At 40.5% G+C, this 13,218-nt stretch overlaps 1 protein-coding gene across 3 annotated transcripts in view; it reads right to left on the bottom strand.

The window, feature by feature from the left end:
• The window catches only part of ddah1 (dimethylarginine dimethylaminohydrolase 1), a 224,864-nt gene that overhangs the window by 69,227 nt on the left and 142,419 nt on the right, over positions 1-13,218 (bottom strand). The window lies entirely within an intron of this gene.

Below are 13,218 nucleotides of genomic sequence, written 5' to 3'. Positions count from 1 at the left end.
TAATAAATATGTCCTTACCATCAGGCCTTTCCCGCGCCAACTTTCCTTTGCCTTCCAGGAAAACAAACCCTCAAATCCACGTTGTGACACTGCCACATTTCGATACTTTTGTTGTTCACGACATCAAGTCAAGTTGCAGACTAAACACCGGCTCAAACACTTGGCCAGGAAACAATAACTCAAGCAGCCCTCACAGCGCACTCAGCCAAACTATTCAATGCCAACAAAGCAAGTACTGTATGCCTGACAGAAAATGATCAAACGTAAAGTAAGGCTCAATAATTACAAAATGTGCTAGCTTTACGTTAAATTGGCTTTGCCATCATATACATGCTATCGATTAGCATTAGCGATTTTGACACCGTCACATTTGGTAATGAAAACTACAACTACAATGCCTGAGTGTGTAGTAAGTACAATACTTACAGGATGAATACTTTGTAGGGTGCAACATTGGACTAGACCTTCATCTTAATGGCAAAAATGACTTCCAGACACACTGTAGTGTAGTCTATACAGTAGATTTTAGAATCTAATAAGAAAAGAAGATGTAGCAACCGCACAGCAAAGTTATCATAATTAGCTCATTTCTAAATGTTGCATAAAAGAAACACAAAAGTACCAGATATTGGTACTGTTGACTGCCAGTGTCAGTTCCAATGTGCAAGGTACCCACAAAACAGAGATTTTATTTTTGTTGAGTATTATGTCTTTTGGAATCCTTTTCTATTATACGAAAAACAAATCTGACAGACAGCAGTGAGGGTTACTTTACCTAAGCTGCCAGGCATTTCCTCTGACATCACTGTAATTGATAAGACACAAAGGATGTTTAGCTTACCACCATGTGAAAGTTTGAGGACCCCTACGCAGAGAGAATAATTGTATCAGATCGACGGTATCTGTCGTGTGCATGGAGTCAAAAACATTCCACTAACAGGCTTAGAACATGGACAAAAATATCTGATTTAAAGTACAGTAAATACAGTTTGGTAGTGAAAGAAGTAAACCAGAAAATATGCTACGCATCATGACTTAAAATATTCATCTACTGGAATTGACAGCCAAGGTGTATCTCGAGGTAGAGCCAGCAGGTAAACTTCACATCAGGGAGCCAACAATAACCTTAAATGTGAACATGAGAGAACACCTTTTTCCAAATACCAATGGAGTTGCAGGATTTTGCACTAGTTATTCACAACTTGGCACACACCAATCCCAGGAGTGAAAATTCCACCCGCACATCTCTGCATTCTTCATATGAAATTTGCTGACCTCAATATTTTGTAGCAGAAAATAGGATTTGGTTCAACGGTCGATAGCACCTTTGAGCCATGTCTGTTTGCCATATGTTGTTCTGTAAAGTTACAAAACAAAATAAATCATAACCACTGCAAAAACTGAAATCGTAGTAAGATTGAATATCTCAAATAAGGGTGATATTTGCCTATTTTCTGTCTGATAAGATAATTCTTCTCACTAAGCAGATTTTATGTTAGAGTGTTTTACTTGTTTGAAGGGTTTTGGTCCTAAATTAGAAGATATTCCAGCTTGTTGCTGAGATTTTATGACCTATATTGAGTAAACATGCTTGAAACCAGAATATCAACTGTTGCAAAGATGTTGCATCAACACTCATGAGTATAAAAAAGTTTCTTCAAAGTAAGAATTTCTTATTTCAAGCATGAAATAAAAAATCATGACTTTGACACAATTGTGTCTCATAATTAAAAGGGATGACAGCCAAATGGACTTTCATATAGTAGTACAGTTGGCACAGTACAGTGAATTGACCGTTAATATTTAAACATTTAATATGTGACATTTGAAACAATTTTTAATGGAAATAGTTAATGCACATTCAGATACATTTTTCAAAATTACAATTAAAAAAAAATTGGTCGGGGCCGGGCTATAAAAAAAAAAATATATATATATATATATATATATATATATATATATATATATATATATAATCAATGGGAAAATGCAAGAAATGTAATGCCGAGTGCATATCATTGTGCCAACATAATGGCACTAGCATTTACTAAGAATATTTTTCAACATATTGAGAAAAAAGGTCTCTTATTTGTTTTTTCTATGAAGAAAAATGCAATTATTAGTGAGAACAAACTTATTTTTGGGTTCATTGAGGTTAGCTAATTTTACTTGTTTTGGAAAGTCTCGACAAGCCAAATTTTCTTGTTCCATTGGCAGATAATTTTGCTTAGTTCAAGTAAAACGCCCCTAACTTTGGTATTTTTTTTTCTTGTTTTTGAACACTGATTTTTGCAGTGCAGTGAAGGGCAGCTACAACAAATGAACCTGGCATGAACCAAGCCATGAACGTGGCAATTAAAATCGAGACCTACTAACTTGACCATAGTACAGGGGAGTATTAATTGCTTCTGTCAGGACAAAAATACGGTAAGTACTGCATAATGACAAGGATAGTCACAACATTACCTGCAAAAAGGCTACACGTAAATAGAGTATACTGCTAAATTTTGAAAATAATGCTTGATTATTGCCTTTTTAACTGGAAATGTTTCAAATTATTCATAGTGAGTTAACAATAGGAGGTGACAACTTGTCCAGGGTGTACTCCGCCTTCCGCCCGTTTGTAGCTAAGATAGGCGCCAGCGCCCCCCGCGACCCCAAAAGGGAGTAGGCGGTAGAAAATGGCTGGCTGGATGGATTTAACAATATCAACACAATATTTACACAATTTCATAGTTCCTCTTTATGACATACAAATGTTTGAGCAAAACAAAGGCAATATAGTACACAATAACTATCCATCCTTTTTCTACCCCTTGTCCCTTTCGGGGTTGTGGGGGGTGCTGAGCCATCTCAGCTGCTAACAAAAGTAAAAAATAATATCCATTTAAATATTTTAGTTTTTGCCCTTCAAGTCCTCTCCTGATTTTGAGAAAATAAAAATATCGGCTTTGTCCCTCACATTGGCCAATTTATTGATCAACCTGCCCTCCTCTTACATTTTGTGTACTGATTGTGACAATGCTGACACACCTGATTGACTGATTGAAGCTTTTACTAGTAGATTACACAGTACGGTACATATTCCGTAAAACTGACCACTAAATGGTAACACCCGAATAAGTTTTTCAGCTTGTTTAAGTCGAGGTCGACGTTAATCAAGTCAGGGTATAAATATATACTATCAGCATAATACAGTCAGCACACAAGTTAATCATCAGAGTACATATATTGAGTTATTTACATTATTTACAATATATTTAGCAGCAAGCGGAGCAGGAGGTGACAATGAAAAGCTGAAAGCTCACATTCTTTTGCATGTTATTGGAGAAGATGCTTTGGACATATATAATAGCTTTCAGCTGGATGAAGCTAATTTGACACTGGAACAGCTAATGACAAAGTTCGAAGAATACTTTGTGCCTCGTCAAAACGTGACATTTGAGAGGTATAAGTTTTTCACACATGACCAAAAGCAAGGAGTACCTTTTGATCAGTACATGGCGGAGCTTCATACACTAAGCAAAACATGTGAATTTGACACTCTGAGAGACTCATTAGTGAGAGATAGGATTGTTTGTGGTACAATGGATAATGCGCTAAGAGAAAGACTGCTTCGAGAAACTGGGCTTACGTTAGATAAGTGTGTCAGTATGTGTAGAGCAGCTGAGACCACCAGAGCACAAGCAAAGGAACTACGAAGAGGTGAAACAACAGTTAATGCCATACATAAAGAACAATGGAAAAAGAAAATGTGTACCAAACAACAAAGGGATCAAAAAGACAAATCTGTGGAATTTAAATGTGGTAAATGTGGAGGCAGCCACAAGCCAAAATATTGTCCTGCATATGGAAAAACATGTAACAACTGTGGAAGGAGCAACCACTATGCAAAGTGTTGTAAAGCAGCTTCAAGACAGAAAGTTCACACAGTTGAAGAAGATGATGATAAGGACGAGTTTATTGTCAATGTGGTGCAAGCGTGCACAATTGAAAAAGAAGAATGGATTGTTCCAATTACAGTGAATCAGACGACAATACCATTCAAGTTAGATACAGGTGCTCACGTAAACCTGCTATCTTTGGAAGATTACAAAACACTGACTGTAAAGAGCAAAATCCATCCAGTAAAAACCAAAGTAAGTGGATACACTGGAGAACGAGTTCCTGTTAAAGGCGGATGTATTGCAACTTTTAAACACAAGGGTCGACAAATGAGAGCACAGCTGCTGATTGTGGATATGAGTGTACAACCAATCCTGGGACTCAGTGCATGCACAAAGCTTAACCTTGTCAAAAGACTGTTTGTGGTGACATCTCAAGAAACTGCAAATGCTCAAAACTCACTCATGGAAGAGTATAAAGACTGCTTTCAAGGACTTGGATGTCTACCTGGACTACATAAAATATGTGTAGATAAAAATTTGTTTCCTGTTGTTCACCCGTGCAGGAAAGTCCCATTTGCTCTGCGTGAAAAACTGAAAGATGAACTAGCGCGAATGGAAAAGTTGGGAGTCATTAAGAGAATAGATGAGCCAACTGAATGGGTCAGCTCGCTGGTTGTTGTGCAAAAGAAAACAGGTGCCCTAAGAATATGCTTGGATCCAAGAGACCTAAATAAAGCGATCAGAAGAGAGCACTTTAAGTTACCAACCGGGGAAGAGATAATGGCACAATTTGCTGGCGCAAAATGGTTCAGCAAATTAGATGCTTCATCAGGTTTCTGGCAGATGAAGCTTGACGAGGAGAGCTCAAGACTGTGCACATTTAACACACCGGAGGGCAGGTACAGGCTTCTTCGTCTACCATACGGCATCTTGTCAGCGCCTGAAGTATATCACAAGACCATTCACATGATTTTTGAGCACATACCCGGAGTTGAGACAATGATGGATGCTATCATAGTGTGGGGCTCAACACAAAAAGAACACGACGAAAGACTGTGACAAGTGCTAGACAAGACAAGGGAGGTGAACCTGAAACTTAACAAAGAAAAATGTGAGTTTGGAGTGAAGTCACTTACCTTTGTGGGAGATGTTGTGAGTGAAGAGGGCGTGAAGCCAGACCCGAGAAAAACTTCAGCAATCAACAACATGGAAAGGCCAACCAACAAAGATGAGGTCAGACGTTTCCTAGGGATGGTCACCTATCTTGCTAAGTTTGTCCCACAACTGTCAACACAGTCAGCACCTCTCAGGAGTCTTCTTGAACAAAAGAATGAATGGATATGGTGCCACGAGCAAGAACAATGTTTTCTGAGACTGAAAGAGACTCTTACACAGGAGCCCGTGTTAAAGTTTTATGACCCCGAGAAGACCACCAGGATCTCGGCAGATGCATCACAGTACGGCTTGGGAGCAGTGCTACTGCAGCAACATGAAGAGCAGTGGCTACCTGTCGCCTATGCATCCAGAGCACTGACAAGTGCCGAGACCAGGTATGCTCAAATCGAGAAAGAACTGTTGGCAAGTTTGTATGCATGTGAGCGTTTCCATCAATATGTATATGGACAGATGTTTCAAGTGGAAACCGATCACAAACCGTTGGTGTCCATCATGAACAAACCGTTGAATGACTGTCCAGTACGAATACAGCGCATGCTAATTCGACTGCAAAAATATGACGTGCACATGATATATACACAAGGAAAATATATGTACACAGCCGACACATTGTCTAGAGCAGTGGATAAAAGAGAACTTGCAGACAGTGAAAATAGCACTGAGATACAGGCATATGTAGATATGGTTGTGACATCTTTGCCGGTGACTGCAGACAGAACAGAACAAATACGGAGAGAGACTATTGAAGATGAAACTATGAAAGAACTCAAGAGCACAGTACAGAATGGATGGCCTGACAACAAAAAGGATTGCCCCTTGAAAATACAAGACTATTGGAATTGTAGAGCTGAGCTCACAGTGGTGGATGATATTGTGCTAAAAGGGAGCAAATTTGTTATTCCGTACTCACTGCGCAAGCAGATGCTCGAAAAGATACACGAAGGCCACCTTGGTGAAGTCAAGTGTAAACGGAGGGCTAGAGAAGTAATGTACTGGCCAAGGATCAATCACGATATTAGCCAAACAACAGCGTCATGTGGAATTTGCCGAACTTACAGGCTAAAACAACAAGCGGAGCCACTGATGACTCATCCAGTGCCACACAGACCTTACTACAAAGTAGGAACTGATCTATTTGACTTTGATGGAAGGAGCTACGTGGTAGTCACAGATTACTTTTCGAACTATCCTGAAATTGGAGCGTTGCAGTCAACATCGAGCAAAGCAGTTGTCAGTTATTTAAAGACTGTTTTCGCCAGACATGGTGTTCCATGCGAACTGTTTTCCGACAATGGTCCCCAGTTTTCTAGCTGTGAGTTTGCTGCCTTTGCCAAGGAATGGGGGTTTCAACACTCTACGTCAAGTCCAACTTATCCAAAGTCCAACGGCTTGGCAGAATGCTCTGTTAAAACTGTAAAGAACTTGTTAAAGAAATCACAGGACAAAGATGACTTTCAGAAAAGTTTACTGATCTACCGGAGTGCACCTCTACAAAATGGACTGTCACCAGCCCAAATGCTGATGGGTAGGCGCATTCGCTCCAACCTACCAGTCAACGAGGATTTGCTGACACCCAAAGGCGCACACAAGGTCAGACAAGCTAAGGAAGTACAAAAAGCAAAGCAAAAACATCTGCATGATAGAACTGCAAAACACCTGCCTATGCTGAGGCCAGGAGATGTTGTGCGTCTCAGAGACATTTCTACAGGCACCTGGAGACAAAAAGGACAGGTGGAAGAGGAAGTTGCTCCACGCTCATATAGGATCCAGATGGAAAATGGACCGTCTCTGAAAAGGAACCGTACGGATCTTCAACTACAGTTGCCTGAAGGAAACATTGCAGCTCAGGAAAAGGCTCAACAGGACTCAGCTGGACCTGCAGAACTTGTTGACACGGAGCCTAACCTTGCTGACCAAGGACTGACAGCAGTGTCCGCGTCACCTACTGTTGAGAGACTGTCTAGACCTAAGAGACATGTTCATCCACCTAAGAGGCTGATTGAGAGTTGTTAAGAACTCTTGGTTTTTGCAAGTTGTTAAAAAAAAAAAAAAAAAAAGTGTTGACATAAATGCTTTGACATTTTTGTGTGGTTACAATGCTAAAAAAAAAATTGGAAAAAGTTGTAGTTTAAAAAAATAACACTTTGAGTTAAACACTATTTCTTTATAGGGGGAAAGATGTGATGTTATGAGCCAGGGAATAATAGAACTACACTACCCAGCATGCAATGAGAGTGACGAGCATGCACGGTGCGGGGAGTGGTATGTGGCCATGTTGACAGTTTGGATGTTGTGATATGCACGCTCTAAAAAAGTAAACGTTGAAAACTCAGACAACACGCCTTGTCTGTATTATTGATCTTGAGACAGACAACACAGTTAGTATCAGTTTACTTTCAATCGACACACCTTAAAGTTTACCAAGCACTTAGTCTTGGTGTTGTTTCAAGCTAGCTTCAGTGGTTAGCTTAGCTATTAGCAGGTTTAGACTTGTCCTCCACTGAAAATGGTACTTGATAATGATACTACAATATACAGTTTATTTTCCGCAGTAGAAGTGATGATAATTAGCGTAGGGCAGGGGTCGGCAACCCAAAATGTTGAAAGAGCCATATTGGACCGAAAATACAAAAAAAAAAAAAATTAAAAGCCTTATGTAAGTGTTATAAGGAAGGCAACACATGATGTAAGGGTCTATAGTAGTTGTATTAGACTACTATCAAAATGATAATGTGTCGCAGGCTGACGTAAATCTTTGTTGACAGAAATGTTGAAATGTAATATTTATTCTACACATTTTACAACATTCAAAATCATTAGTGAAGTGGACCTTTCTTTGAGTGTGCGATAACGCCTGGAAATAACTGGCTTAGAAATGCCAAAGGTAAAGTAGATGTGTGTGTCCAAGTTAAAAGGCTGTCTTCTTTAATAGATAAATTTAAATCTTTGCAAGCTGGGTATTGTTTGCTGTGGTCTGGAACATTATGGCACACAAACAACTATCAGAAATGCAGTCAAAATTACATACAGATAATGTGTCATGAGACATGCACATATAAATCAAATTAAGAGGACTTAAAGAAAATAAAATGAGCTCAAATATACCTACAAACGAGGCATAATGATGCAATATGTACATACAGCTAGCCTTAAATAGCATGTTAGCATCGATTAGCTTGCAGTCATGCAGTGACCAAATATGTCGGATTAGCCCATCACACAAGTCAATAATATCAACAAAGCTCACCTTTGTGCTTTCACACACAACATAAAATATTTGGGGGACAAAATGGGACAAAAAAGGAGTGGCATAAAACCTGTCTTAGAAAGTCGGGAAAAAGTTGTAAATGTCAACAAACTACGGTGAGTTCAAGGACCGCCAAAATTAGTAGGACAAAACGGCGCGCGCCAAATAGTCTCTAATCACTGAAGCATGTTTAATACAAACATTGTAATTTCTAACAATCAGGGATGTTTGTGTCATGTTTGTCCTCCTACAGAAACCATATTAAAACAAAAAATATATTTTTTCCTCATCTTTTCCATTTTCATAATGTGGAGGGGGCGTGGCCTGCGGGCCTGGAGCAAGACAGGGTATGCCAGGACCGGGAAGTCAGCAATAGGTGCGTAGAGGCCCACCTGGGCCTTGTTATCTAATCACCTGTCGCTCTGTATAAGCAGCGACTGGGAGGAGAGACGGTGAGAACACATACGAACGTTGACCAAAAGACGACTGCTGAAAAGCTCCAAAAGACTTATTGTGAAGAATAAAAACTGTCTTGTAAACAATGAAACGGGCTTGCCTAGAAATGCTTGGTGGTCAGGAGGACCCACTGGAAGATAGCTTCCATACATACATATTTGAAAAAGCTCCAGAGAGCCACGAGGCCGGCGCTAAAGAGCCGCATGCGGCTTTCGAGCCGCGAGTTGCCGACCCCCGGTTTAGGGGATCAGCTCCAAACTGTGTATGAGACACATAATTAGCTGCTGCCAATTTTCAGCTGGGGTACAAACATCAAATACAGTATCAGCTAGAGGGGATCGGCATTTGCACAAAAATTCACCGATAGGTTTCTGTGACCCATCGGACGACACATCCCTCGTTCACATAATCTTATATTTCACATCAATCCCTCATTCTCTACTTCTTCTTGTTTATTCACTCACTTTTTGTGTGGACCACAATCCCTTTGTTTTCGCAACCCGAGTGGCAGGGTCAAAAATGTCCCCACTGGCGCCCAACGCCAAAAGGCCCATTATCTCTCCATGCGAGAGACACTCAATACCCCACCCTGCCTGGGTGCCAACTCACTTTGCTGGCACCACATTCTCCTCTCCTTAAAACCGTCCCTTCTCCGTCTTTTCTCCTGAGTTCTTGGCCAGGCAACACGAGTTCAGGCTGTACTCTGCTTTGAATGAATACGCCATTTCAGGCCTTTTTAAAATGCATTGGGGGCTGAATGCTGTTCAGCCCAGTTGGTTTGCAGGCCACATTCCTGCAGTTCCAGTTTAGTACAAGGGAGACAGAGCAAAGAGAAAGCCTTTTATTTGGGCTTTTTATGGAATCTTTCTCCCCTTTCTCTCGCCCCCGGTACCTGTGGCTATCACATTCTGCTAAAAAGCACCATCAGTCTGCTAGAACACAGTGCATTAAAGGATGGGAATGGAGCCAAAACAATAGCATTCCTGAGAGTCATCCTCCCCCTTCCAACACGCAACCTAGTCCCACGCAATGGCAATGTGTGGCTGCAGTGCAAATACGAGGTTAACCTCTTTACATAAACAGTTGTGAAGTAACTTGGGAATAATGTTTTCTTACCAAATACTGTACTACATGAATCTGGGAATCTGCATTGTGTTCTAGAGACAACACTATGAGACGCTGGAATACCAACCCCATTACAGGAACTTGGGTCTGAAATGCCAACCATTGATTCTGTAGCATTCTAAAGAAAACAGACCCTCCACAGTCTGTCCCTTGCCTAATCCAAACAAATCCTTGGAGTATGTAGGAACATACCTGTGGTTAACCAAGTCATGACACCCCAACCCCCACTACTCGCACACCCCCACCAGCTTTACAGCATTACATAAATGTTGAGAAGTAGGTCAATGTGAAGCCATGCACAGTTGACACTTGACAGTAGCAAGACTGGAGACCCTGACACCACATTGACCACAAGGATATCTGGCAGTCTGCCTCAGTAAAGTAGCTGTTTCAGCCAAACACTGCAACATCACACTCCTTTCATTAAGGCTCTAGGGACATAAAGACGGCCAGCTTTTCCTATACTTGGACACATTGCAGCCGTCTGAAAGGAAAGTGTGGGAAAGTGAACCAACAAGATTATGACTTTTCGTTAAGCAAAGAGAAGGTAATGCACGTACAGTATATAAAAATGACAGTGGTATCTCGGTTTGTGGGTGCCCCACCCTATGGACTTTTTGACATAAAAGCCGACTCTCGGCTACATTTTTGCTTTAGGTTGCAATTTTAAAAAATGGGTTACGAGCCAGCTTCAGATACCTCCCTTACGCTAGTCGGTGCAGCGAATGCCACAATGAACCCTGCAAGATCCAGTGTTTCACTGGCTATAAATTAGATGCATAGCTATTAGATGGATATCCAAACAAACGTTTTACGAACCACTGACGCTGTGGTCAATAATTTCCTTCTTTTTCTCTAACCTCTTGTTGTGGGGGGTGTGTTGTACATGCACATGCAGCCTCCACTGTTGCCATTTCTAATACAAAGCGTATTGTACAACTTACGTATATTTACAATCTATACGGATGCGCTAAAAACTACACAAAATGGCGTGTGCTGCAGAGCCGGTCAGAAAACGGTCTGTAAAATATAATCCATGCAACATTTGCATTGTCCAGTCAGTTTGGGCTAAGAGTGAGGGACTCAAACAGACTGGACAAGTTGGTAGAGAAGGCCAGTAATGTGGTGGGAGTGGAGCTGGACTCTCTGGCGGTGGTGTCAGAGAGGAGAAGTCTAGCAAAACTCCTAGACATTATGGACAACACCTCCCACCCACTACACTCGGACCTTGCGGAGAGAATGAGCATGTCCAGTGGAAGGCTCAGACTCCCAAAATGCAACACAGAACGACACAAGAGGTCCTTCATACCGACAGCCATCAGACTGTATAACGCATATGTTCCTTGACTGCACTTAAATGTAGAATATTTGTAGAATATATTTATACTATTCATATATTATATATAACATGTATAATATAGGCTTCACGGTGGCAGAGGGGTTAGTGCGTCTGCCTCACAATACGAAGTTCCTGCAGTCCTGGGTTCAAATCCAGGCTCGGGATCTTTCTGTGTGGAGTTTGCATGTTCTCCCCGTGAATGCGTGGGTTCCCTCCGGGTACTCCGGCTTCCTCCCACTTCCAAAAACATGCACCTGGGGATAGGTTAATTGGCAACACTAAATTGGCCCTAGTGTGTGAATGTGAGTGTGAATGTTGTCTGTCTATCTGTGTTGGCCCTGCGATGATGTGGCGACTTGTCCAGGGTGTACCCTGCCTTCCGCCCGATTGTAGCTGAGATAGGCGCCAGCGCCCCCCCCAACCCCGAAAGGGAATACGCGGTAGTAAATGGATGGATGGATGGGGATGTATAATATATGTTATATATTATTTATTATTATTATTGTTTATTGTGAGCAAATTGTGGTGCTGAATTCCCCCCAGGATCAATAAAGTACTTTCTATTCTATTCTATTCTATTTTATTTTTATATTCTAAATACGAACGATTTAAAACACATTGTGTTGGAACCAATTGCCGGGTCGAGCGCTACAAAATTTTGAATTTGGGAGACTGGTGTGTGTATATATTTTCAAGTATTTCTTATATATATATATATACATATATATATATATATATATATATATATACACATATATATATATATATATATATATATATATATATATATATATATATATATATATATATATATATATATATATATATATATATATATAATAATCCGTTCATGAATGAGTATATCCGTTCGGCTACCGCCTTCAATGGAGAATTTTGCAGGCAGCATACCCCTTCCCCTTCGAGCTGTCCTGGATGAACTGAAATTATTTTTTCCAATCATTTTGGAACTTGCAAGCGTACTTCTTCTTACTCGTCGCCGCCATGTCTCTTCTTCGTTTTCTGCTTAGTCTGAGTTATGTTTTCAGACATTACTACTACTGCCGTAGTTTTGAAACAATGCATGATGGGAATCCGGATGTTGTATTAACGTGCCGGCTGGAATAAACACACGCTGAGAAAAAGCTCTGTGCCTCCCTACTTTATGGGTTATAAATAAACCTATGGATAATGGAGAGATATATAATAGTCTCCTTTACAAGTGAGAGAGGACGCTAAAGGCAGTGCCTTTAAGGCACGCCCCCCAAATTTTTGTCCGGGTGGAAATCGGGAGAAATTCGGGAAAATGGTTGCGCCCCGGGAGATTTTCGGGAGGGGCACTGAAATTCGGGAGTCTCCCGGGAAAATCGTGAGGGTTGGCAAGTATGGGAAAAGCTAATAAATAATACAGAATATAGAGAATAATAATTGGGGAAAAAACATTGTTCCACTATGCTTGCAAGGTACCACTATCAAATAGTACTGCTTATGGGAAATTTTAAAGCTGCTACATAGACTTTTATTCGTAGAGAGTACTTTTGACTAAGTGTCCCATGCTTTACATCAATACGAAATAGGCTCGTAAAAGACGATACTGACATGCACCATGTATTGCAGATTGGAAGGAAACCTGTAATGATCGCTCGTTTGTAGAAATCATGTAAAACAAAAAAAAAAGCCCTCTTGGTATATGGGCGATAATCCACTGACAAATGGTACTGGTAGAAGCACGAAGTGGCTTTGCGGCATAATTTGTAACAAGTAAAAACTACAAAACTAAATGAGGCCTGTTAGTTTCACTGTAAATAAGTATAAGACAGATATGACAAACAGCCATATCTGCTATAATTACTTACCTAAACCACAAAAAAGACAGGACGTCAGGAAACTGGTGCTAACTGGAAAAAGTATGCTGTTATTACAGTTGTACTATGTTGTATATTGTTTCCAAGTGGCAAAAAGTCATTAAGTCTTTTAATACTGAAGTTGTA

Source organism: Nerophis ophidion, linkage group LG22, assembly GCF_033978795.1.
Source record: "Nerophis ophidion isolate RoL-2023_Sa linkage group LG22, RoL_Noph_v1.0, whole genome shotgun sequence".
NCBI lineage: Eukaryota > Metazoa > Chordata > Actinopteri > Syngnathiformes > Syngnathidae > Nerophis > Nerophis ophidion.
Note: the sequence above shows the minus strand (reverse complement) of the source record. Positions and strands in the feature narration are given on the sequence as shown.